The sequence below is a fragment of the Cebus imitator genome, unplaced genomic scaffold (assembly GCF_001604975.1).
Source record: "Cebus imitator isolate Cc_AM_T3 unplaced genomic scaffold, Cebus_imitator-1.0 Scaffold355, whole genome shotgun sequence".
NCBI lineage: Eukaryota > Metazoa > Chordata > Mammalia > Primates > Cebidae > Cebus > Cebus imitator.
Window position 1 is genome coordinate 1560098 of NW_016107670.1, and position 22584 is coordinate 1582681.

Below are 22584 nucleotides of genomic sequence, written 5' to 3' on the forward strand. Positions count from 1 at the left end.
CACCATCTGACCTACTATGGCCACTGTCATGAAGATGTTTTAGAATGAAGTGTTGTGGTAGTAATGGAGAAAAGTGGCTGGTCTGAGGTTTGTTTAAGAGGAAAAATAAAAGATTTAGTGATTAATTGGTTATGTGAAATGAAGGAGAAAAGAGGTTAGAGAAGACTTGTGATTTCTGGCTCATGCAACCAGAGAGAAAGCAATATCATCCACTGAGTTAGGGGATGCTTGAAGGAGGACCAGTGTTTTGCTTATTGATTTTCACCCTGGGGAGAAGATTATGAGTTAAGTGTGGATGTATCAATTTTGAAGTTACTTTTAAATAACCAAGAGAAGATACATATTAGACACTTGGATATATAATTCTGGCATTTAAAGAAGAATTCTAATTACATATACATCTTCTCCTATGGGTTATTAAAAAATTTAGAACCAACCCTAAGAGATAAATAAAGATGAAAGTCCAGGATCAGAATTATTCTGAAAATATTGGATATGAAGACCTCTTCTCACTGGGATTCTCTCTCCCCCAACATAAGGTGAATAAACTAGAGAATGGCAGGAATCCTCTATGGACAGGTATCAAATGGATACAGAAGAGCTGGAGTAGGAAAGCATATTTTACTGATGATGGACTACTCCAAGAGAAAAAGAAATAGACAAGATGCAGGGCTATTCATGAACAAGAACGTTGAAACCAATTATCTCCCCCAATAGAGGAAGTTAACACCAGTGAATGCCAGATTCTCACTGAATTTACCAAAAGGCAAGCTATTTCACTATCCAAGGGAGAAATGGTGAGGTAAAGGAAGGAGCCAGAAGTGTTTGTTCTGATAGTGTTCTGTGTTGGGGAATAGAGACTGAACTTCTATTTCCTTTATGTCAATGTGAGGCATGGGAGAAGGGTGAGGTTGAATTGCTAAAGGTTTCCCTTTAATAAAATATACCAAAATCATATAAAGAACAAAGAACAGGTATCTGAGTTCAAAATTATTTTTTTATATTCTAATTTTAGAAAGGAGAAACTATGGAGCTAAGTTTATATAAAAGAAAATAATAATATAATTACATTTTTAATGAGCAAAAATGATGGTAAGTTAGTGTACATAAAAAGATATTATGAGAAGTCTCTAGATGGCTGCCTGGAAGTACCTTTCCAGGGCTTGGCCATTGTCATGAGAGAAAACCTTCACAGCCTGAACTTAATCAACAATAATAAGGCCTAAATGCCTTTATCTCTTGAAGATATTCACTGTGGTTAACAGCAGATTTAATGTAATTGATCTATCAGGAAATATTTTACAAGACTTTGTTAAGTACTGCTATGAAACATTTCTACTCTTCGTTAGCTATTATTCAATACAGAACTACTATAGAACTAAATTTTGAGCTCTTATTGCTATGCTGGTTAATTGCTGACTATATTTTCGGTGGGAAAATAATAGATATCTTGATTTAAAGTTAAACAGCCATAAATAAGTAACATCTTTGTTAGTAATTCTAATGGGGAATTTTCTAATTTTAATTATTGCCTTTTAGTTGTTCATAAACTCAAAATGTATGCATATTTGTTGCTAAAACTCAAATGTTATGAAGGCAGACACAGCATTAGAATACTGTGTGATATTCAGAACCCAGTACCAGCCACCTCTCTCCATTTCCAGCACCAACACCTTATTCTAAAACATCTTTATGGCAATGGTCACATAGTAGCTCAAAGAGTGGTCCAGCTTCTGGGAGTGTTGGGGTGACACACTGGCTGGAGTGAATCCCATGTGGCCAGTTTTAGCACCTTCTAGAAGGCATTTCACCTTCTCGCTCTCTCTATCCAGAGTATCATGATTCACAATTCCCACTGTATACTTTTACAGAACTTTATTCATGCATTTATACATTTATAAAGCTTTTTTTTTAACATAAGTAAAATCATACTGCCTAGTACTAATATTTTCATTATTTCTCTATTTTTATTTAACTTGCCTTTTTCATCCCACCCAAGCCTCCAAATTGGCACACACAGATCTGCTTGGTTAACCGTAACAACTGCAAGGTAATATTTACTACTGTGTGAACATAAGATGTTTTGTATTATTCAGAATCTGAAATATTATTTTTATAATAATCTTTAGTATAATATTGACAGACTTGTGGAAATAACTATTTTAGCCGTATGTTGAAACTACAGGCCATTTTCTATACTAATATCGCAAATGACACAGTGGAACTTAATAGAAAGACCAGTGGACCAGAATAAGCCTTTGAACTAACTTAGTCATTTGGCCTTCTGGGACTTATTGTCCTGATTTGTAAACTAGAAGATGTTGGTCCAGATTTTTTCTAATAGTCCTGTTAGCTCTAGAATGGTGTATATGTACAATATTGGAATTCCTAGTTCTCATTAAGGACATTTCCTATTTGGCAGTTGTTAAATACCTACCTTCACTCAACACTATGTGCAAATTGAGAAACAAAAATATATGTTACCTGTTAATGCATGTCAGATATTCATTGGAAAATTATTTTTTCTGGTATCTTCTTCAATGATTATTTCCAACAATAAATATTTCCAAAAAAGGACCGGTGCCATTTTAGATATTGAGTTCAATTTAAAATAAAGAAATTAAGAATATGAGTAGAAATTAAAGAATAAGTGGTTAGAGGGATAAACTCTGGCAAACTAAAATAAAAATTTATGTTTAAAGAAAAGAGGAAATGCCCCTTTAGTCGTGGTAAATATATTCAGGAGAAAAAAACCCAAATAAAAAAGTGTATGGAAGTAATATGGGAGAGAATAAAACGTTGGGGTGTGAATTGCTGGGGAATGAAACTATGACATCATTCTGGTTCCTGGAAAAGAACTGCTGCGCCCCCTTGTGGCAAGTGTGAAACGCTAGCATCCTGTTAAAGTATTTCATTCTAACAAGATGATGTAAGATCTGTTTGAATTATAATGACATGCTGCTTTGAAGTGGGGAAATGAATGGCATATGTAGGCAATTCAAGTAATGATTCTATTCCAGATATGGCTTAATGTTACCAAAGGAAAAGGACAGAGGATGCTAGGTTGTGGCTAGAGAGACCACAAAGACTGTGACCAACACATGTATTTGGTTAGTCAACACCTACTTGAATACTGTTTGTATGTCAACAATTTTGTAACACTGAGAAGGGTCAGTACTGAGAATAGTACAAGATAGTATTAGACAGTCATTTTTCAAAAGTATGCCATTCAACTGGAAAGATAAAATATATAATAGCCACAAGGAGACAGTTAATTACAAGGTGGTAGATTCTGTCCCATACTAAATGGTTTAGAACAGAGAGATTATTATGGTTAGAGAAGAATCTCCAAAGGAGAGAGGGTTTTAATAAATCAAGTGGAAAAGCATAATAAACAGGAAAACAGTCAATATTGCTAGAGATTTGACTTTATAGACTAAAAGCAAGAAAGAGTACCTTGGGCCAGATTAAGCAAACTTGCACTAAGTGTTTTGGATTTTATCCCATTTATTTTATAGATAAATGACTGTACAGATGAATAGAGCAGTGGCATATGGTCAAATGTTTCAGGAAGTTTAATCTGGGAAAATGTATGCAATAAATTTCTCTTAAGGGCATGCAAATTTAAATGGTTAAAAGAGGTGTGATTATTAAAAAATAAAGTTGTACCTCTGTTATCCACCATTCCCTATCCCCTTACTCTGCTTTTTAAGAATGTAATTTATTACTACCTCACATTATATTATTATATACGTATTTTTCTGTTTGCTTATATTACTAACTGGCTATAAGTTTGAGGAGGGTAGGGGCTCTGTTGCTTTTGTTTATTGGTGTATCCCAAACTTCTAAGATAGGATATTTAATAAATAAATAGTGGACATCTGATAAATATTTGTTAAAATTATAAATAAATCTATAATGAAAGACAAGAAGTTTGAGGCAGGAAGAATAATTGTCCTTTTAACGAGACAATAAAACTTGCTCTTGGAGAGAGGAAGGAGATGAGGCTAAAAAGATAAATTCAATATTTTGCAGAATGAATAAACTAGACTTGTTAACTCACTGAATGTTGCTGATAAGGAAGAAAGAAGAATCTAAAATTGCTGAGGCTTCAAGATTATGTGCATGGGAGGATGGTGACAGTGATAAAAAACCACTGGGGCAGGCCGGTGCGGTGGCTCATGCCTGTAAATCCTAGAACTTTGGGAGGCCAAGGCAGGTGGGTCCCTTGAGGTCAGGAGTTCAAAACCAGCCTAGCCAACATGGTGAAACCTTGTCTCTATTAAAAAAAAAAAAAAAATTAGCTGGGCATGGTGGGAGGCCCCTGTAATCCCAGCTACTTGGGAGGGTGAGACAGGAGACTTGCTTGAACCCAGGAGGTGGAGGAGGTTGCTGTGAGCCGAGATTGTGCCACTGCATTCTAGCCTGAGCCACAGAGTGCGACTCTGTCTCAAAAGAAAAAATATATATATATTGGGGCAGTCAGTTGGGAAGCAGGTTTTGGTAAGATAACAGATTAAACTTTTGACTCAGAGAGTCTGAGTTGAGGGACAGTTAGAGGTAACTGGTTAGTATCCAGGCAACACGGTAGAGTTGGAGATTTTGCTTTATGGTAGGGATGATTGCCAAGGCCGTGAGTTTAGATAAGATTTCTGTGCGACAAACTCTAGCTGCAGTGACAAAGAAGACAGAAAAATAAACCCTATGCCTATTTAAGCCATCCTGAAAACTGTTATAGAAACCTAATTCTGGTCCATTAGTAATTTATGTACTCACCACACACATATATCTTGAGTTCTGAATAATAAAAATGATATGGGGATTATGGGGAACTTACAACCTAGTAGTGGAGACAAACAAAAAGGGAAGATTCGCACTCATGATTTATCTACTAAATCATCCACCCTGTCTCCAGCCAATGGTGGACTTAATGTCAGACCTTAGGATCTTTCAAAATCAGCTGAACTTTACAAGAAAATTAATAATATCAAAATATATAACATAAATTAAAATGTGTGGGCCAAACATAACATGTTTGCTAGCCATATTTAATGTGCAGCCCATCTTATCATATTTGCAGTCACGAAGAGATTCTTCTATCCACCTTACCTCTTAAATTAGACAATCTCAGGGGATGATACTTTTAGTCCTGTGAGAATCAGATTAAACATTTAACAATTTAGTAGTGAGGGATATTTTAGGAAACTTGTGTATACTGGTAGGTAGGATCACTCTTGTTGGTAGGTCTTTATTCATTTATTTATTTAGCAAATAACTAAAGAGCCTATACTACGTGGTAGGAACTCAGTATGTAATGGTGAGCAAATTAGAAATATCAACAGTTTGTTTAGGAAAATTTCATCAGACTGGAAAAGATTTAAGATCATTACCAATGGAAGGAAGAATTCTAACAGCTAAAATAAATAATTGCCACATTGCCTGAAACTGCTTTAATATTAATGAGAAAGCTGGGCGTGGAGAAGACCATTCCTAGTGAAGCATTTATCTTTGTGTATTGCTTGGGGTGGAAGGATGGTGAAGATGGCCCTAAAAATATATAGTATGGACAGAAAAAAGAGACAATGAATAAATAATAAAATACATTACCTTTGTTTCTGGTGGGAAATAGCAGCAAAGAAACAGTTTGAAATGAAAACTTATTAAACCAGTGGCTTTCAATTTCTCTGGATTATGTCATAGGAAAGAAATTATTTTCCCTTTCCATAGTGTACACAAGAGGAGACACACTAAAACCAAATTTTATATTAATGTTTACATTTACTACATCTGACAGCTTGAGATATTTTCCATTCTGTTTTATTTTGCTTTTTAAAGGCACTTGTCATGACCTTATAATGAGCCAAGCCCTCCTCTTTAAAAACAATGGAGTAAATAAAATAGACACATGCCATTATATATCAGTCTTTACTTCTTCTCAATGGGCCCCATGGATTTTCCAGGATGAGGTCCAGAAAGTGTACGGTAGGATCTAAGATACAGTACAATTCTTATACCATTGTTATAGTCAGAAGTAGATAATTTCCTCATTTATTCTTTCTGCTGCAATATCACTTTATATCAAGATGCTGTGCTTATTTTCAGGAACTTCTTACTTTCACCAGTCAAGTCAATCATAATACTTTAAAAGTATACAAACTGAAATTTTATGATAGAGGATATCTAGCATAAATTTATTTCTCTATTTGTGGAATATGTTTGCATTTAAGAATACACATGGCTGGGTGGATGCCCATAATCCCAGCACTTTGGGCAGGCTGAGGCAGGAGTATCACTTGAAGGCAGGGATTTGAGACCAGCCTGGGCAACAAAGAGAGATTCCATCTCCACAAAAAATAAAAAAAATAAAAAAAAAAATAGCTGGATGTGGTGGTGCATACCTGTAGTCCTAGCTACTCAGAAGGCCAAAGAGTTCAAAGCTGCAGTGAGCTACAGTTGCACTACTGCACTCCAGCCTGTGTGACAAAGTGACATCCTGTCTCAAGTAAAGAAAAAAAGAAAAAAGAAAAAGAATACTCACGACCAAAACATTAACAGTAATTTACAGTATTAATTTATTACTGCTTTAAGTTTCAATTTACATGGTAATGGTGACACTAGAAAAATTAGCCCAAGGTGCATAGAATTTGAAAATACACAGGTTTCTCTTTAGGGCTCTTATGATTAATGTTGGCTCCTGCTACTAGTTTTTAAATCTACTTTGCTAACCTGTTGAATTTTGAAATAATTAGGAAAGCAGGGTATTATATAGAAACTGCCACATATGAGCAAGGCTTTCAGGAGCTGAATTTCTGGAATTTAATTTGGTTTTTATTATGTTCTTTAGAACATGTAAATGGAAATACTATAGAATAAAACTGATATTTTCATATTATGTAACACATCTTTAAGGCAGAAACCAAATAAGCAAGTAAAGTGAGGAACCATATAATTGGGGACACAAGACATACAAAATGGATTTAGATAAAGTTTTCCATTAGTCCAAATTTTTGAATTGCATTTCCCACATAATAGATAATAAATACGTGCATTTTGTAACGGGTCTGTACTATGATACCATTTGATTTCCCTGTTCTTACATTCTATCATGTGGCAGAGGCAATCTTCAATGATATTTACAGAAACCATTAACTTTGTTAAAGATACTTTAGGAGAAATTCATAAATGTTTGCATTGTTATGAGTGGAGGTTGAGAATGCGGTCTTGGGATTCCTGCTGAAATTCAAATCCTGGCCTCAACTTTAATTTGTCGTGTATCTTTGTGTAGTGCTACCTGCTACCGTTGGATTTCCCTGACAAAAATGCACAATCTGAACCTAGTCATGAAGAAACATCAGACAAAACCATATTTAATGGCAATCTTACAAAGAATTAGCTTGTACTCTTCTGAAGAGTCAAAGTTATGAGAGACAAAGGCTAAGTTTCAGAACTATTCTAGATTGAAGTTTACAGAAATTTGACAACTAAATGCAATGTACTTCTGCTATAAAGAACATTGTTAGGCAAATTGAAGAAAATAATATCATTTTATCAGTGTTAATGTTCTGATTTTAATCATTATACTATGGTTATATGAGAGAATGTGTTCATTTTAAGGAAATATACTCTGACATAGAAGTAACAGGGTGGCATGTCTGCTACTTAACTGTAAAAGTTTAGAGAAAGAAAATGATAAAGCTAAGATGAAAAGAAATGTTAGCATTTAGGGAAATAGTTTGATGAATATATTCTTGCAAATATACCATTGTACTACAGCCAACTGTTCTTTTAAAACAGGACGTAATTACACTGAACATAAAAAGCTTTTACGAAGGCTTAAATGAGATAATGTATGTAATGCTGAGAATTCTAAAGTTTTGCAAAAAGGTGCATTGAAAGGCTTATTGGTGGTTGAGGTGGGGAAAAAGGGCAAAGGCAGGCCATTAAAAGCATATCCTTCCTTGTAAGCAGAGTACTAACATAAAAAATTTAAAATTTTAATAAAAATTTCAACACAAATCTCCAGAGGCAGTTTCACCCTTTGCAGTTTTTTACCCTGGGCTCATGATTTCTCCTCCAAAATGTAACTCAAAGAGGGCCTTCATTTTTAACAGAACAGTTTCTTCAAAATAATAAAATCTGATGCTGAGTATAGACTTCTTAATCACCACTTTTTAATTTTTAAACTGCAAAATTAACTGTTTTTGGAGAGTCTTCATATGCACTCTTAGTTTCACCAAATAGCTAACTAAGCGAACAGCAGGCTATTTGAGGATTTTCAGGATTTAAGCTTTTTCCTCCCTTCTTTACATTTTCATATATTGATAATGATTCTCTTTGAGAAAAAGTTTACCCTTGCTTACTTCAAAATATTAATATGTTAGTGAAAATCACAAATTCAGTAAACCTGACTTCTTAAAAAAAGCTCGATTCTCCTAGTAGATATGAGCAAATTTCTTTTATGGAAACAAGCTTTATGTCAACAGACTGTATTATTTCCTAAGTAGGAAGAAGAAAAAGCACACATTTTATAAAGAGCACATGGTTAAACACAGGCAATTTGAAACTGGAATATTATTATTAAGAAGTATAATAGGCTCTAATTAGAGTCTTAGAAAAAATAAAATCATAATGGACCATCTCTTCCTGGAATGAGTGAGTCCTTCTTAGAACAGATGAATTATATATGTTCTTGAGTTCGTTTCCAGCCTTCTAAACCAATTCACTGTATTTTCAAGTGAAATTCAGACTTATTAGTATAGTAACTGCAAGTACTCCTAGGGTCAAGTATTTTTTTTTAAATTGTCTTTGCAAAAGAAGAGAGGCTTTTATATTCATTCAAGAAAATTTCAAATATTTTAATGCTGCCATTTGAAAATAAAAGATTAAAAAAAGAGTCTGGGTTTACTCAGTTCTAAAATGTTTAGCAGTAATATATGAACAAAGAATTCAGCTACAAAGAAATGTTTTCACAATCAACAAGAGGTGATAGTTTTTCTAGTTATTCTACAGCAACAGCTGAATGAGAAACACATAATATGTGTTTCAACATAATGTGGAACTGTATTAGATGTTATAAACTGAAAAGGAAGCTCAATGTGTGCAGAATTAAAGTTTTTTTCAGTTGAGTTTCAGTCATTTTCAAATTGTGGTAATGTATACTTACCATAAAATTAACCATTTTAACAATTTTTAAGTGTATAGGGCAGTGGCATTAAAGTGGCATTAAGTACACTCACACAGTTATATAGGCATCACCACTCATTTCTAGAACTTTTTCCACGTTTCTCAAACTGAAGCATTGTACCCAGTAAACAATAACTTCCCATTTGTACTGGCACCCAGCTTCTGGCAACCATCATTCTACTTTTTGTCTCCATGAATTTGACTACTCTAGAGACCTTATATAAGTGGAATCATACAGTATTTGTCCTGTGATTGGCTTTTTCACTTAGCATAGTGTCTTGAAATTTCATTCATGTTGTAGCATGTGTCAGAATTTTCTTCCTCTTGAAGGTCAAATAATATTTCATGGCATATGAATACCATATTCTGTTTATCCATTTATCCTTCAATAAGCATTCAGATTTCTTGAACATGGGTGTACAAATATCTGTTCAAATGCTGCTTTCAATTCTTTAGGATACATGCCCTGAAGTAAAATTGTTGAATCATGTTAAAGAAAAAAATCATTCTGACACTTATTAAAATGGTAAGGAAAACTTCAGGCTGTTGTGATAGGTGGCAAGCCCATCAGAGTAGGGAAGAGAGACTATAGCAAGCATAGCTGGGGATTCAGAGACTATCAGCAAAGTGACTGAATCAGTAGATAGAACATTACTAGGAGGACACATGAAAGAAAAGTGGTTCTTTCTAACCTGACTTATCAGAATTCTTGCTGAAGCCAGACTGTGGTGATCTGATATCAAATGTGAGGGGTGAGGAACTTGATCAGATCCCAAGGGTGATCAGATATCAAGGGTGGGGGATTCTCTCTAAAGGTACTTAGAATGACCCTTGTTATAGTTGGACTAGGCAGGTCTAAGACAGGGCCCCAAAGATGGGAGCCAGTTAGAAAGAGGGCCGAGGAGAGACTAACTAAAGTTAGGTCAGAGAGAGTCTTGTCAATTGCATGTAATTCAATGTTTTATTTTTTTGAGGAACCACCATATGGTTTTTCACAGCAGCTGCATCATTTTACAAACCATCAGGAATGGGCAAAAGTTCCAGTTTTTCCATACCCTTGCCAACACCATTTATTTCCTGTCTTTTTTGTTTTGATTTTTAATAGCAATCTTAATGGGTATGAAGCAATATCTCATTATTGTAATTTTGATTTGTGTTTCCCTGATTAGTGTTGAGCAATTTTTTATGGGCCTATTAAACCATTTGTATTTCTTCTTTCTAGAAATGCTTATTCAGGTCTTAGTCCATTTTTAAGCCAAGTTTTTGTGTTGTTGTTGTTATTGAGTTGTTAGGAGTTCTTTTTATATTCTGGATGTGAATTTCTTATCAGATTATGATTTGCAAATATTTTCTTCCACTGTCTGGGTTGCCTTTTTACTCTGTTGAGAGTGTCCTTAATACGAAAGAGCTTGAAAATACTGGCGAAGGACAAATTGATCTATTTCTTTTCTTTGTTCCCTGTGTTTTTGGTGTCACATCCAATAATTCATTATTAAACCAACTGTCATGAAAAGTTTTACATATGTTTTCTTATAAAATTTTTATAGTTTTAGCTGTTATGTTTAAATTTTAATTTTTGTACATGGTATAAGTTAAGGTTCTAAATTTATTCTTTTGTATGTCCAGTTTTCTCAGCACCATTTGCTAAAACAACCTTTTATCCATTGAATAATCTTGACATTCTTGTCAAAAATCATTTGACCATATATGTGAGAGTTTATTTCAAGACTCTCCCTACTATTACATTCTACATCAGTCTTTATGCCACTATCACACTGTTTTGACTAGCGTAGGTTTGTGTACTTTTTGAAAGCAGGAAATGTGAGACTCAACTTCGTTCTTCTGTTTCAAGTATTTTAGCTCTTCAGGGTCCCTTGTGATTTCATATTAGTTTCAGGATGGACTTTTCTATTTCTGCAAAAATACCATTGGGATTTTGATCCATGAACATGAGATGTCTCGCCATTTATTTGTTTCTTAATTTCTTTTAGCAATGTTTTACAGGTTTTGATGTGTAAGTTCTTCACCTGCTTATTTATGTTTATTCCTAAGCATTTTATTCTTTCCAATACTATTGTAAAATAGAATAGAATTGTTATTCTCTTTGTTATGGACTGATGTATAAGATACAGAGCATATTAAGCTAATAAAGTGCATCACAAACCAACACATGTGATTATGATTTACTTGACAAGCCTAAACATACATACATGAAAAATTAAAGAGAAATTTATTAGTACTGCCTTTACTTTTTAAAAATGACATCATGCATTTGTTTATTATTTAAAATGTAAATGAATGTTCAGTGAACTCCTTGTTATTATTTTCACCTTCACTTTCAATGTGTGCAATGTTCATTGGTAATTTTTCACACTACTAATGTGAAATTTATCAAAATAAAAAATATTTATCAAAAAAATTATATTATAAAAAAATAACGTTTGAAAGAAAATGTTTGTGGTTTGTAGAAATTGACACCGAGTAAAAAGTTTAGCACAGTAGAGCATATGCCACAAATCAAGTGTTGTTTATCTCAAGGCAAAATTATTTGTGTGATTTCCACAATGGAAAATTGGGGTCTCCAAGGAATGAAGTAGGGAGTGTTAAATTAAAATTTATATTTCATCATAGTTAAGTGGCATAAAAGAACAAGTTCTTACTCTTGAGCTGAATCCTTATAACAAAAATAAAAATTTGGCAATATTTTATATTTTTAAGAAAAGTGCCTGGGTGTGATGGCTCATGCCTGTAATCCCAGCACTTTGGGAGGCCAAGGTGGGCTGATCACTTGAGGTCAGGAGTTTGAGACCAGCCTGGCCATTATGGCGAAACACCATCTCTACTAAAATGCAAAAATTACCCCGGTGTGGTAGTACACACCTGTAGTCCCAGCTACTTGGGAGGCTGAAACAGGAGAATTGCTTGAGCCTGGGTGGCGAAGGTTGCAATGAGCTGAGATTGCACCACTATAGTCCAGCCTGGGAACAGAGCAAGATGCCCTCTCCAAAAAAAAGAAAAAAAAAAAAAAAAAAAGGAAAGTGAGAATTTCCTGTGTTGCAGAATAAGAATACTTTTTTTTCTTAAATGAATTATTTCAAATGAATACATTGATAAAACTTACCATGTGATTTTTCAATATTACATTTCCTGATACAGCAGCAGTAGCAAAAATATTAATAATAATAGCAATTATAAGTGATTTCATTAATTGAGACCCTACTATGAGTCAGCATTTGACATATATATTTTCTAGTCAGCACAGCAAACTGCAAATGAGAAAAATAAAGAGGTTCAGAAAAGACAGGTGAGTTTCTCAAAGACAATCAGCTATGACCATGCTATCTTTCCTCTTCTATATATTTTGACATTCCTAATCCCCTATTTCCTTTTGATACCAGCATGTCTATCATACAAGCATGACAAGACAGGGTTGTTGGTCCCATTTGTAGTTTCCCATTGGTTTGAAAGTTAGAGTCCAGGGACGACTCTTAATAAGAGGATGGTCACATCAGAATCCATTGAGTGTCAGCACCATTTTCTGGGAATTTATGTGTGTCAGTACTATTTTCTGGGAAGGTTTGCATATGACTTAACTTTGTATATTCAAATAGGGTTAACAGTTTTAGCATTGAACTATGACAACAACACAAGCAATATTACAATGAGGAAAAATAAATAAAGAACTTTTGTAAGTACAGAAATGGACATACTGATAAAAACTTTGACTTATGGAAGCATGATTTAAAAATCTAAGTAGATTAACATTTTATTAACAGAGTAATATATGCTCATTGTAAAAAGAATTCAACACAGCAGAGTATGAAAAGAAGGTAAATATCTTCCCAAATCTCTTCATGAACACATGAGAACATGCCTCCAGATATCATCTCTTTACAGATATATGTGTATGTGTTTGCGTGCATGTATAATTTTATATAGATGATTTCTTCCTGTGCATGTGGCGTGATATCTACTTTTTTATTCAGCAATATGAAAGAGACATCTTCATGGTTATAAATATTGAGCTAGTGCTATTATTTTTAATAGATGCAAAGTGTTCTTTATGTAAAATGCTATATTGAAGGAAAGACAGGTGATTTTAAAATTTCACTGTCATAAAAAATGCTATGATTAGCTTTTTTGTACATGCATTTTCATTCCCTTGTCTAATGATCTCTTCAAGATAAATTCAAAGATGTTGGTGATTTGCATCCAAGGGTAGAAGCATGATGTTATAAACCTGTAAGCTACTTGTTTAGAAAAGCAGAAACATGTTATTTAGCTACTTGTATTGATTTTCCAACCTGTATATACAAATACCTGTAATGTATATGGAATAAGTCCATTTTTATTTTTCTATAATATATTACTGAATAATTACTAAGTTTTCTTAAACAGAATAATGTTCTCTCACGGCTTTGTGGTCCTTTTTTGTTATTGACACTATTAGCTAACACAGGCACCAAGTATAACAGGCACAAGTGTAACAGACACCAAGAGAATGCAGGCCAAAAGAGTTACTCATGGACTCATTAGTGCCTGTTCCCAGATGTAGACAGCCAGATTGAAGTAACTTCCAGAGGAGGTCTTTGCTAACAAATATTCATGGCACATTCTTCCAAAAAGTATGATTCTGAGGAATCTGGCCTGAGCATCAAAAAAGTAGCATAAAACTCGTATTTTATTGCTTTCTTTTCCTATATCTTGGCTGCCAAGTAGTTATCATGAGGCTTAGCTTTCATCATTCCACATCCTGCTTTTTAACAATTAAAAAAATGGTTGGATCTCAGTAGAGACAAAGAAACAAAGGCAGCTAACATCTGCCATACACCATTCACATATGATTATCTTTAAGATCTTGCATCAAACTCTATTTCAGTTATCAGAATTGGTAGCAAATGGGTTTTATTCTGTATGCATATCGAGCAAAAGAGTTTAAACTGTTTTTCTAAAAGGAGCCAATATGGGTGGTCTCTATTTAAGACTTTATGGGTATCTCCTACTCACTGTCAAGAACGCTGTTGTGTGTATACGTGGGAGGTATTTATGTGTGTGGTGGTAGCAGGGAGGGCTTGGACCTATGTGTATGTGATCAGGATGGAGGGGCAATGCTAATAATAAGCAATGCAAGTCTTCTGTATACAGAAGTTTGATACATTCTGATACAGACATTTGTGTCTGTAGAGTTGTGGCTTTTATGATTGCCATTTTGATAAGACAAAAGGAAAAATATTAAAGTTTCTATTTTAGGGGGGAGGTAGTGGCAAGTCTTCCTAATAGCATCTTCTCTGGAAACTCTTTCTTCCTATTTTAAATGCAAGATGTATAAAATCCTTCTAGTATGGTGGGAGTACAGACTTCCATAGCAAACTTGACTGCAGAAGGTAGTCAGTTTATAAATATGCTAAATATCACTACATGGCCACCATTGTCCAAGAGAATATATTAAGTTTGGCACAAATACAAAGAGAGCTATTTTTTATTGGGTTTTCCAGAAATATATCCAGAATGGAAATTTTCATGTAGACATTTTATTGAGAACTATCAAAGACACATTTCTGAAGAAGTAGAGAAAGCCAATTTGGTTAGAAGGTAAACATAATCCACAAGTTATATGTGGGTGCAACCAAATTCTTAATCCACATTCTAAGGAGCTGTGGAGCTGGAATGAGGCTTTATGGCTTCCCTGGACTGAATCAAAACATCAGGGCCTTTGTGTCTCTACATTCATCAGTTGCTGACTGTAGGCCACCTGGAAAGAAGGAACATCTTGAGGGAGGGGGTGTACTAAAAGCAAGAGCAAAACTTCCTAGGATACAGATGAGAACCATCAGCAGCAGAAATTCACACCAGCTGCATGGATGTGTGTGTTGACCCTGAAGAGCAGATCTGGGCAAGACACCACAGTATCCACTCAAACAGCCAAGGAGGGAAAAAGGGAGAAAGCAGGACTAGGTTTCATAGAATCAAATGTGTCTTGAAGACTGGTGTTTTCAGGTCTACAATGTAGAATGTAAGGACATCCCAGGCAAAGGGAACATTGAATACTACAGTATAAGGACTGGTAAAACTTAAAAATGTGGGCAAAATTCTAGGTCTGTACTAACTAAGAGGAAGGAGAAAGAATCAAAGCAGATATAGTACAAAATGAAAGGGACTCAATAGCAAAATATGACACTGGAAAGGCAGATAAGAGTCAGTCACAGATGATAATGAATGAAAGGCAAAGCACTATGCATGCTGCAGGAAGTGAATAAGCAACGTGATTGGATTTGTTCATTTCAAAACTGATTAGACTAGCAGAATAGAGTATGACTCAGGAGAGACTAGTAACAAACCTACTACATCTGAAGCATGGCAGCCATGTTAGTTGATCCCAATATTCAGCCTACCTGCCTCTCTTACTAATTGCCGCTTCTTTTCTTCGCAGTGGCAGTATTACAAGCCAAATACTTTATTATCTTCTCTGATATGATAAAATTTGAGCAGAAGTCTACTAGTGGCTTTGGGGAAAGCTCAGCTGTCTTCAGAGATAGAATGAAACAGATGTGGCTGACATGGACTTTACCCCCTTCTTTTGTCTGGAACACAGATGTGATAACTAGAACTGCAGCAGCCATATAGCAACCAAAGTGGAAGCCCTAAAGAATGGCGGAGATATTATCACAAGTGTCATGAAGGTACTGAACCAGTGGAAGCAGTCACCCACATGTAGGCATTTTGTTGTGTAAAAAAGATAAATTGTACCACTTAAGCCATTTGTTCTTACTAGCTGCTGAGTGTAATATAGAAAGTTATTAAAATAGTCCAGAAAATATTTGATGGGACATGACCTAGTTAACAACAATTGGGAATAGAAGTGCTAGGACAATGAGTGTAGGGAGCCAGCCCTACATCACCCGTGGGTACCCCGAGTTTGATGGCGACAAAGGAATGAGGAAAAGACAGATAAAGAGTGCAAAAAGTGGGACCGGGGGGCATCTTTTATTACTCTTGGAGGAGGCAGTGAAGGCCCTGAGCCCTGATTATCCATACTATTTATTGATTACAATCACTTTGATCTATAGGGTAGGGGTGGAGTGATGGTGGAGTGAGTCAGTGAGCCGGAAGTGAATCAGTGAGCTGTAACTGGTATGTAATCCTAAGGATTGATAACAATGGTGGTTTGGGAGTTTCACGAAACAAGAACACATGGTTATCCTTAGCCTATTATCTATGTGCAGCTGATGGAATGTGGGTCTTAAAAGGAGCTTACAAGTCTGGCTACGTCATAGTGCGACGAAGGGGTTTTACATCCTTGAGCACAATGTTTATGGTAAGAGTGTCTAGGTCACCCTGCACCGGAACATGAGGCATGGAGAGGCCTTCCTCCTCAGAGGTCTCCTGCAGCCTTCCACAGTTTGTTGTTCCTTGTTTATGTGTTACTCATAACCAATTTATATAGGCACTCTGTAAGTCCTTTCTCCTTTGCTGTTTTTCCCAACAAATGAGAAACATGTAGATGGCTGAATTCACAGAACTAAGTCACTAGCTGTGGGTTACAAGAGAGACTGAAGACTCGGGAATCATTGAGATTCTGAGTTAAGATTTTTTTTCCATGTTTACCTCTGCCATCTTGTATTTCACTGTATTTCTTAACCATACTTAGTTCTTTTGAAAACCTCTTCCTTTTAAAATGTTCTTGTCTGCTTAACATTGCTTCATTCCAACTTCACCTAATAAGCTCTCATTTATACTTTAAATTTAGTTCAAATATCACCTTCTCTTTAAAGTATCACTCACTTAATTCCTAAAAGTAGAATACTCCTCTTCTGTGGACAAAAACTACTATTTTTGAATGATTATCATGTGCCAGATATTAAGTGCTTTACAGAGGTAAAGTAATTTTTATTTTTTTAACTACTCTCTGAGGCAGGTACTACTAGATGTATCTTATATGACAGTTTCTTATATGAAGTCACATCAGTAAGGATGGCTATTGTTTGCAGTAGAAGCTTCAGGATTCAGCTGAAAAATTCTCCACTAGAAAGTGGCATAATCAAAGGCAAAGGACACAGGTATTAAACTATTTGGTTTTAAATCTTTTTTTCTACCACTTAACACACTGTTAGTCTGAGCAAATTCTGTAACATCCCTGGGCCTCAGAACTCATCATATGTAAAAGAGGGGAAAAAATAGCAATCCCTTCAAAGATTGGCTATGAGAAATAACTGAACTATAAATGACTTTAAAATGCCTAATTCTTGTAAGCACACGATAAACATTAGCTGTAACAATTATTATCGTAGAATGGATTTTCCTGTTAACCAATGGGAATGCAAGGCAATTCTCATTACCTGCTCCTATCAAACCTTTAAATAACACATTATTAGTCAGCTATTATCAATTGTCTATAATAGCTGTCTATAATAAAATTATAATTTACTTGCATAAATAACTCGATGCAGCTACCTAAAGTCTATACATTAATCCAATGTGTGGTTAGTTATACTAGAGAAGGAGAGACTTCATGGAAAAACATTAGGAGTAAAACTTTTTTTTTTTTAACAGTATCTAAGTATGACATGATTAAATGTCAATTAGCAAAACATCTGCCAGTGGGTCAGAAAATTCCTTTGGTTTGTAGGCTCTTGTCAGATATTTTTGGTTGTGTGACTTTTGAAGTCTAGCTATTTAGAAACGCATGCAATTTTTTGAACCTGACACCACAGTAGCTCATGGCCTGAAGGTTACCCTTGGGGTATATCACAGTATATTGGGTTGAGCACTCCTCTTTGGGGCTGGCTTTCTCCCATCTGTGAAAAAGTACTGGCTATCATTGATTATCCTTAGGCACTCTCATTAAATCTGACCTTAAAACTGAGAATATTTAGGAAGCCAAAAACTTCAATGCTTAAAAAAAAAGTCTATTATGTAATAATTTGCAGACACCTTGACAAGAAGGTGGTCTAAAACCACAGGTCATTTACCTGGTTACATAGAAAAACTTGCATTATGTCAAAAAACTCGCATTTATCCAGATTGGGCAAAAATGCTTTGGTGCAGATGGGAATATTGTCTCAAACCAAAGCTACCAATATTGCACTCAGTAGTTAACTGTTCTAGTGTGGAAATGCAGATCTGTCTGGTTGGTGAAGACTCCCGATGAATCTACCAAACTCATCTGAGAAAGGGGACCTACGTTCCCTTTATTTTGTGTTTCATTGATCCTTCTGCCCCTGCACTTGCTGACAACTCAGGAGAGCTGTGTGCATGTTCCTGGTGCTAAAGTCCCATAGCACTTTGGAGAAAGGGAATTCAAAACTCACATCAGAGCAACCTCTCTGTACCACTCCTCCCTGTTTCTCTTTCCCTGCTTTCTATTGTATACATCTTTCGACCTTATTTTCGTTTGTCACCAGCAATTTTAAAATGATTTCGTCTTTCTGTCTCCCTTCTTCTGTCCTGCTTTCTTCAAAGATCAGTGTCCATCCTACTCCCTCCTCCAGAAGCCTTTGCTCCAAATGCATTCCCTCTGATTTCACTCACAGTGGAATTTCCCAGCTCCCCATACCCAGTCCTGGCCACAAAAGCCTCTCCACCTCTCTCTCCTGCTCCTAGTGTCCCTGATTAAGCTCCAAACTCCTCCCCACACAAGTCAAAGGTCCACCCCTCCCCGGTCTTCAAGGAAGGGGTGTTCTCACCAGTCCTTTCCCTTCAAGCAAAATTCTGCTCCTGCCCTCTGCTGCTGTGGAAGAGACTGTTTCTTAGGACACACACGGCTTTGCCAAAATCCTTCTCTTTTGGTTCCTGCACCAGATTCCTCACACTGATCTGCAAGATTTCTGGGCACAGGTGAGCCTTCCAAGCTGTAACTGGGCTGAGTGGGTTTGTTGAGACTGTTGGATAATTATCCTGGCAAGCAGTTTTTCCCTAAAAATGGTCCTCAACTGGAAATGTGGGTTTGTTGAGACTGTTGGATAATTATCCTGGCAAGTAGTTTCCCCCTAAAAAAGGTCCTCAAGATGACTGAAAATGCCCCATAGTCACCTTGAAAAACTTTTGAAAAATGTATGCACCCCTAGAGATTTTGATGTAATTGTTCCATGTGGACATTGCAATTGTTTAACACCTCCTGAGGGAAGTCTAATGTGTGTATTTAGACTTCAGAATTAGTATAGAAACCTTGAACCTACGTATGTCTTTCTCACCAGGGTTAAAAAAAATGCTTAGGATTCACTTTGAACCCTGTGTGATATAGCAGCTCACCCTTGTAAGACTTAGGGAGCCTTACATCCCCTGTCCTCGGCCTGAATTTATCCTCAAAACACCAGGAACAGAATGTGCTTCAGTGCTTTCCAAGAATGTTGCTGAGAAAGTTGGCAAAGCATCTGAGCTTGGTAAATCGCCAAAGAGAATTTAGTAAAAGAAGCGAGAAGGGCCCACCAGGCTGAGAAAAAAAGCCAGGGTGATCACACAGTTACTTCCATTTGCCGATGAACTGTTAACTGTTCTGGAGATTCTGGAAAAATAGTATTGTTGGGCAATTAACAATGTGCATCACACTTGGCTTTTGCCCTTTTTCCCTTTTAGCTTTCATTATTGAAGGCTAGAGCTGGTCTTAGACATCTACTCTGACGTTACCATTTTACAGATGAGGAAACTGAAGCCAAGAGAGACTGTGATTTAACAGAAATTCCACTGCTAAATAGAGGAAGAAAGAGGCTGGAAACACAGTCATCTTTCTGAGTCCAATGTTTTTCCAGCAACGCATACCTCTTACCTACTCACTACTCAGCTTTGAAAATGCAACTTACTGTCAATGTAGAAACTATCAGTTTTTTTTTTGTGTGTGTGTGTGTGTGTGTGTGTGTGTGTGTGTGCATGTGTGTGTGTATGCTCAAAAAAATTGAATTTTCTTCTGGGCAAGCACTAGATGTAAATAATTGGTGACTCATTATTCAGCTCAAAGTGGAAAATAAATGGGGAAAAAATGGCTTTCTCTCTCCAGGTCTCTCTATAGCAGGATGATTTATTACCTTCCAGAGATGTGAGTTTTAAAAGACAGTGCAGACTTTGTTTGCTGCTATATCTGCCACGTAGTAGTTTTGCATGTAGACGTTACATTGATTAGGTACTTGGTTTTTTTTTTTCCTAAGTTTAAATGCATAGTCATGGTTTTTTGTTTCCCACAAAGAATGTATCTCTCAATTTTAACTCCAAAGTTTATCCCTTAAAAAACAATACGAAGCAAATTGGTGTACTTAGCTATGTTTTATCTGTGAAGCTTAGAAAGGTGAAATAAGGACAGGCGCTGTGGCTCATGCTTGTAATCCCAGCACTCTGGGAAGCAGAGATGGGTAGATCACCTGAGGTCAGATCAGGAGTTCAAGACCAGCCTGGCCAACATGGTGAAACCCTGTCTCTAATAATAATACATAAATTAGCTGGTTGTGGTGGTGCATTCCTGTAATCCCAGCTACTCAGGAGGCTGAGGTAAGAGAATTGCTTGAACCTGGGAGACGGAGGTAACAGTGAGTCGAGATTGCGCCATTGCATTCCAGCCTCAGTGACAAGAGCGAAACTCTGCCTTAAAAAAAAAAAAAAAAAAAAGAAAGGGGAAATAAGTAGATAAGATACATGGCAATGTGTTATCTTGAATATTAAAAGTGGAAGCTATTTATGCTGATTATGGGAGTTAAGATAAACATGACTTTCACTGTTGGTTCTTTTTATAGGAGAACAAATTGGAATGGTTTTTACCACACTGTCACTTTCATCTGAACTGGAAGACTAATGCATTGCTGTTTGCAAAATAATTTTTCAGTTTATTAAAATTTGTTATTTTTAAAGCTGAGAGGAAATGAAGTGTTGGTCTTCTCTAAAATCAAAGAGAGCTGTACATTTACACTAGCCAAAGAGTATATGTCCATCAATGCTATTTGTCTCTGTAAATAATTCGAGAAATGTGAACAGTTTAGTCGTGTTTTCTTTTAAGAGAAGGGAATACTAAATTTTCCTTTCTAAGTCACTAATTTTATCTCTCCAAGTCTTTATCTCTCCAAGTCTCTGTAAAGCAATTACTTTTGATGTAATTGGTCCATTGGTCCAAAGCCTTGTGAGAAAGACATACAAAGGTTGAAGGTTTCTATACTGATTCTGAAGTCTAGACACACACGTTAGACTTCCCTCTGGAGGTGCTAAACAGTAGCAATGTCCAAAGTCTCTCCAAGTCATCTGTAAAGAGAAGGCTGCTTTCTCCCCTGTCATTCCTTTTCTTCTGACTATAGTTACCATAAAATACAATAGTTAATAAAAATATTCTGCATGTATATACAGCATTAATTTTTTTTGCCAGGGGAGGGGGTAGGATTCTCTTGGTCACAAGTAACAGAAACCAGTTCTAGCTTGTTTAAGTGGGAAATAATTCAACCTAGGAACAAGAGTGTACCTAGGTCTCCTGAAGGTAGAAGTGGTGAATGTAAGGTCACAAGGTCCCTCTTTATCTTTTATTTCTTTCCTTTCTACCTCATTTATTTTTCTAATATGCTTTCTTAGGTCCACCTGATGGGTGAAAGACCACTAAATCATATTTTCAGAACTTAGATTTTATAGATCTAGCTGCCCAGAGAAAGGATGATCTTTCACAGTCCTCTTCCCTATTCCTAAGGAAGATTTATATTGGGCTAGTGGCCCATTCTTAGATTAACCACCCATGGTCATAGAGCAGAAATAATTTAGAAAGTCACCCAATAAACAACCTGGGAAGTCCAAGGACAGAAGGAATAGGCAATCAACTAATTAGATATCCATTAAATGGCTTATAATTCACCAAGTACTTTTTTTTTTTTTTTTTTCCTTTTGAGACAGAGTCTCACCATCTGCCCAGGCTGGAGTGCAGTGGCACGATATCAGCTCACTGTAACCTCCGCCTCCCAGGTTCAAGCGATTCTCCTGCCTCAGCCTCCTGAGTACCTGGGATTATAGGCATGCACCACCATACATGGCTAATTTTTGTATTTTAGTAGAGACTGGGTTTCACCATGTTGGCCAGGCTGGTCTCGAACTCCTGACCTCAAGTGATCCACCTGCCTCGGCCTCCCAAAGTGCTGGGATTACAGGTGTAAGCCAATGTGCTTGGTCCCAGGTATTTTTAAAAAATAATAATCTTGTTTAATCCACAAACAATGACAAACCACTCTGGACCCAATTCTTTTATAGCACTTTCCACTTTCTAATCTTATTTTTATTAACTTAGTTTCCTCATTAGCCTGTGAATTTTTGTTTTGCATCCTTAGTGCTTGATATCGGGGGGTTGGTAAATATTTACTGAAAGAATATGACTAAATCTGTAAGGTAGGATAGTTAGAGGAGAAAACTGGGATTCACTGAGTTTAAGTGGAGGCACTGAGGTCCTCCCAT

The 22584-nt window shown here is 36.1% G+C and overlaps 1 protein-coding gene across 4 annotated transcripts in view; it reads right to left on the reverse strand.

Annotated features, from left to right (window-relative positions):
- ALDH1A1 (aldehyde dehydrogenase 1 family member A1) overlaps window positions 1-22584 on the reverse strand; it is a 166631-nt gene that overhangs the window by 118718 nt on the left and 25329 nt on the right. The window lies entirely within an intron of this gene.